This window comes from Bubalus kerabau, chromosome 5, assembly GCF_029407905.1.
Source record: "Bubalus kerabau isolate K-KA32 ecotype Philippines breed swamp buffalo chromosome 5, PCC_UOA_SB_1v2, whole genome shotgun sequence".
Lineage (NCBI taxonomy): Eukaryota > Metazoa > Chordata > Mammalia > Artiodactyla > Bovidae > Bubalus > Bubalus kerabau.
In genome coordinates this window covers 6651240-6656646 of record NC_073628.1, presented here as the reverse complement: position 1 = coordinate 6656646, position 5407 = coordinate 6651240, and the positions used below count along the sequence as shown (strand labels likewise).

General features: G+C 46.2%; 1 long non-coding RNA gene across 1 annotated transcript; it reads right to left on the bottom strand.

The window, feature by feature from the left end:
* Positions 1–1797: 1797 nt before the first annotated feature.
* On the bottom strand, positions 1798–4470 carry LOC129652293 (uncharacterized). Its single transcript, XR_008714521.1, has 2 exons — positions 3318–4470; positions 1798–2301 (listed from the first exon to the last, which is right to left on the bottom strand). It is a non-coding gene; the product is annotated as an uncharacterized LOC129652293 (long non-coding RNA).
* Between the last annotated feature and the right edge of the window lie 937 nt (positions 4471–5407).

Here is a 5407-nt window from a genome sequence, read left to right as displayed (position 1 = left end):
ATTACTGAGAAATATTTGGCTCGTTCAGGAATTTCAGGCAATAGAGTATAAGGATTAGGCACCACGGGGTGTAAAGGAACTACAGCCTCATTTATTCGTAAATCTTGAACTAGTCTCCATTTACCATTCGATTTCTTTATACCCAAAATAGGAGTGTTGCAAGGACTGTTACAGGAAATTAATAGTCCCTGCTCCTTTAAATTTTCGATGATGGGTTTTAACCCTTCCTTAACTTCAGGTTTCAGTGGATACTGCTTCTTATGTGGAAAAACGTGTGGGTCTTTGAGCTTAACAACTACAGGAATAGCATTTTGTGCTCGACGCACAGATTTTCCATCAGCCCATACTTTAGGATTTACATTTTGTCCAACTAAAGGGAGAGAAAGGGAGGGCTCCATATTCATAAAAACAGAGGCATGGATCTTGCTCAGTATATCCCTTCCCAAAAGGGGTGAGGGAGATTCTGGCACAATCAGAAACCCGTGTGAAAACAGCACAGAATCCCAGTTGGAAGATAAAGAATAACTGAAATAATACCTTTTGGCTCGTCCAGACAGTCCCATTACGGAAGCGGATCGGGAAGAAAGTGGGCCAGGGGCTTCAGTAAGCACAGAATAAGTTGCCCCAGTATCTAAAAGGAAATCGACGGATTGGCCCCCCCACAATTATTAATACCCGGGGTTCCCCAGGTGTAATTAGGACGGGAGCTTGTGTGGGGACCCCCGGGCACCTTCAGTCCTGATTGTCTTGAGAGTCCGACCCGGGAGACCTACGCCTCTGGGGGCAGTCTCTCTTCCATTGTGGTCCTTTGCAGACCGGACATGGAGCCGGGGGCGGCTTAGATGCCTGAGGGCAATCCCGCTTGAGGTGCCCCTCCTTTCCACAGTAATAGCAAGCCCATCCCTTTCCACCTGGGCCCCTCTGGGCATTTTTCTCAGGCTGTTTAAGAACGTTTTTCATAGCCATGGCGAAGGCTTCCGCCTTTTCCTTTGTCTTTTTTTTGCCTTTCTTTTCTTCATATTCCCTACCATAATAGACTGTCTGAGCCAGTTGTAACAGAGTATCTAAAAACTGATTTGGTCCATACGCCTGTTTTAATAGCTTACGGCGGGTATCTGGAGCCGACTGAGTGAGAAATCTATCCTTTAAGATCACTTTTCCCTCTTCACTTTCGGCATCAATCTCAGTGAATCTGCGAAGGCCTTCTCTCAGTCTATCTAGGAATTTACCAGGAGCTTCTTTTTCCTCCTGTTCTATATCTGCCAATTTGCCATAGTTTAAAGGCTTAGAACATGCCTGCCTAAGTCCTTCAAGAATATATCTAACAAAATGACTCTGATCCCATCTTCCTTTAGCTGTGTTGTAGTCCCAGTCTGGTTCTATAGTTGGGACCGCCTGATTCCCAGTGGGGAGGGCCGCTATCTCGTTCTCCCTCTTCCCTACTGATTCATTACCAAGCCATTCATCTCCATAAGCAACCGCTTTCCCCAGAACTCGAGTCTTTGACTCGGGAGTCAGCATTTGTCCCAAGATATACATCACATCCTTCCAAGTGAGGTCATAAAGCAGAGTAACACCTTTAAAAGCTCTAATATATTTTTCTGGGTCCTCTAAATAGTCTCCCAGATCCTCCTTGATTCTTTGTATTTCTTGATAAGAAAAAGGCTTATTAACTCTCACAGACTGATTATTTCTCCTGGTGGGTATTTCATAAAGAGGCAACAGCTTGTGTGGCTGTTCCTCAGTCTCTCTGGCTGCTCTGCGCATATGATCCCAGGGATAGATTGGAGAAACCTGTTTTTCCCCTTCTCTCCGTCTCCTGTCCTCCATCTCATCTCTTACTTCGATGGTCTGAGTTTTTACTGAAACCAGAGTAGTCTGAGGTCGTACTGAGACAGGGGTTGTTTGGACCTCCATGTGGGCAGTTTGAATCCCAGTTTGGAGTCCCCAGTACGGGGGCAAAGTAAGAGGACAGGAAGGAGCTGAAGGTTTCACGCCAAAATCTATACCCTTAGGACTTAGGAAATAAGTCTGGCATATTTCGCAGAGAGAAAAAGGGCAACACATATGCTACTTCTACCCATTTCCCTTGTTCCTTACAGAACCGGTCTAATTGTAGAACAGTATTATACTTAAGAGACCCTCCAACTGGCCACCGTTCGCCGTCCTCCAATGGATACCGAGGCCATGCAGTATCACATAGGAAGACCAGGTGTGTCTTCTTTAAGCCCTGGGGATCAAATCTATCCCAGTTTTTCGGACACAGTTCAAAGGAGCGAGGCTGGAATTGTTAGCTCCCATCTGTAAGAGAGAAAAAAAGCGACCAGCGCCATTTTTCTACCGGAGGCGTCCCTCCCTGCTCTAGATGGGGGTGTAGACAGATGTTACACCAAAAGCTTTTCCTTCCTGGTCGGACTTAGTCTGTCCCTTACCGACGCAGGCGCCGTACTCATCCCTCCCGGTTCTACCACCGAGATGGAGTGGGGATGTACCAGGGGTAGACTTGATAGCATCCCTACTTGACGTCCAGCTCTTCACCCTTAACCTTGCTTGCCTCTGAAGTCACCCGGGGTGAATAAGAGTAACCTTCCGGAATGCCTCCCAAGCTAAAACCGCTGTGGGAAACATTCGTCACCTGAGTGCCTATGCACGACCCTGAGTATTTCCTGACCACAATAAGACCGACGCGAACATAAAACTGAGACGTTCTTCCCAAGCATCACCACACCAGTATAACAGCCTCCTCTGATCCACTAAAAGCCGGCGTTACCAAAGGAAAAAACCCATTGCAGTCCCAATCTGAGTAACCTTTAACCTCAGAGATGTTCTGGGAGCTAGAGCTCCACCTAGCTTCCGAACTTTCGATTCCTAGGGAGGCTAGGCGCTTTCTTGACTACCAATCCAAGTTTGGGACCTAAGCCACAGTATACAGTAACAGTATAGATCACAAGTCCCTTGAAAGTCTATGATCTGATAGATTAGGTTAGTACTTCTAATTCCCAAGGAGTTATGAAATGGTCAAAGAGACCGAAAAGTTTGACCGAGAAAGGAAAGTTCGGTCCACATGTTTGCCCATTTCTGGTCGGTTCCCAAAGGAGACACTGGGTGCCTCTTGGCATTGGCAGGTTGGTACAATGGCCCGACAGGTTTCTGCCATAAGCCGTATGAGATCACTGTGGAACCGCAGAGCAGGGCCCCTTACTTGCTTCACGCAGGGCCTGCCATTCATTCACACAAGCACACGGTAGAGTTAGTAAAGCACAGCAGAAAACGTGTTCGCTAAGAGAACAAAGAACTAAAGCTCCAAGCTTCCTTACCTTGTCCTGAAGGATCCCGGACGAGCCCCCAGGATGAAAGGTTGTTGTTTAATCACGCGAATACACCGGGATTCTTGGCCCCCGGAGGAGAAGAATTCAATCCGGGGCCAGAGATGAGGCTTGATTGCTCAGAGCTTTTGTGTAATAAAGTTTTATTAAAGTATAAAGAGAAAGCTTCTGACATAGGCATCAGAAGGGGGCAGAAAGAGTACCCGCTTGCTAGTGTTAACAATGAAGTTATATAAGCCAAAGAATGTCTGGAGGTTGCAAAGACCTCATCAGACCCACTCCCATAATTTACATCTTAAGGTAACACTGTCCTCAGGCAAGATACATCCTTGTAAAGACCAGGTCTACTCCCATAATTAACATTTTAAGATAACAAAAGGTTGAATCCAAAGACTGTCCTTAGGCAGGATACATTATTGTTATATAATCCTAAGGAATGTAGAGAAAGACAAAAAAGTTTGTCCTTTCTTCCTCCTTGAGGATTCCAGACCCCTCTCTCCCTGGGGACCCCTAGACTCCCTATCAACTTGCCTAGGAACTGACTCTCTCACTTGCAGGCTCCCCAAGGGGGGAGACTCGGGTTTTTACCTACACTCTGGAAAAATGAAGTAAAATTGAAAGTGTTAGTCGCTCACTCGTGTCTTGACTCTTTCAAGACCCATGGACTGTAGCCCATGAGGCTCCTCTGTCTATGGAATTCTCCAGGCAAGGATACTGGAGTAGGTTGCCATTCCCTTCTCCAAGGGATCTTCCCAACCCAGGGATCAAACCCGGGTCTCTTGCATTGCTGGCAGATTCTTTTCCTCTGTACCATCTGGGAAATCGTAATGAAACCTCAGGTTTTGAGAGGGGATGCATTGGAAATGGGACCCCTGCACAAAGCTAGGACACTTGAAGACTGCAATTGCTTTGTAAAGAGGGAAAACAAATTTCCCACTGGCCCAGGGAGGCAGCCAGGAAGCTTGTCTCAGCTGTGACTCTGCCTGGAAAAACATGCTCTTTCCTCTTCAGAAAGGCATGGGGCCTGAATCAGCCCATGGGGTGGGACACTCAAATTACCATAAAAGTTAATCCCAGGCTGTTCCTATGTCTTGGATGTCCAGCAGGAGCAGCTGTGAGACTTCAGTAGAACACAGCTCTTCTTAACATGCTCACAGTCAAAAAAAAAAGAAAAAAAAAACAAAAACAAAACATGATCACAGTCAAATGAAGACAAATTTCCCGTGAGCAGAAATAAGAAGACAGAACAATTAGGAGCATTACTTACCTCTAGAGCTAATTCATGTTTCCAGATAGGAAGACTCATTATTGTAAAGATGACCATTGTCAACAACTTAACATGGTATTTCAAGACTGTCCTAACCAAAATCTTAAGGGTTGTTTCCTAGCTTTTGAAAACTGATTTTGAAATTCATCCATGAAAAAAAGTCAGGGAGAATAACTAAGGACAGTTTTGTTACCGACCAGGGTTCTCTGACTTCCCCGATCAATAGAAATTGATGAAAAGAGTCCAGAAAAAAAATTCAGGCAAGACTGTCGGGAGCCGGCGGTGAGGAGCTCCACTCGGCAAAGGTCATGAGGAAGGAGGTTCGGCATACACAAAGGCGGGATCGAGCCTCAGGAGTCCCCCTGGAAATTCTCGAGCATCTACCCCCAAAACCTAGGTAGATAGATTAACTTTTATAGTAATTTGAGTGTCCCACCCCATGGGCTGATTCAGGCCCCATGCCTTTCTGAAGAGGAAAGAGCATGTTTTTCCAGGCAGAGTCACAGCTGAGACAAGCTTCCTGGCTGCCTCCCTGGGCCAGTGGGAAATTTGTTTTCCCTCTTTACAAAGCAATTGCAGTCTTCAAGTGTCCTAGCTTTGTGCAGGGGTCCCATTTCCAATCTACCCCAAAAGTAGGCAGAGTCTGCCTACTTTCTGCTTTGTGCTCTCACCTACACCTCTGACTTTACGGGGGGCTGTCCCCCACTACCTCTCTCTGAAAAAAAGAGTTAACTTACAGCTCCAGTTAATAAAGTTCCTGGATGTGATAGTGTTTCAACCTACAAACTCCTTTGGAAGTCCTCTAGCCTGCCTG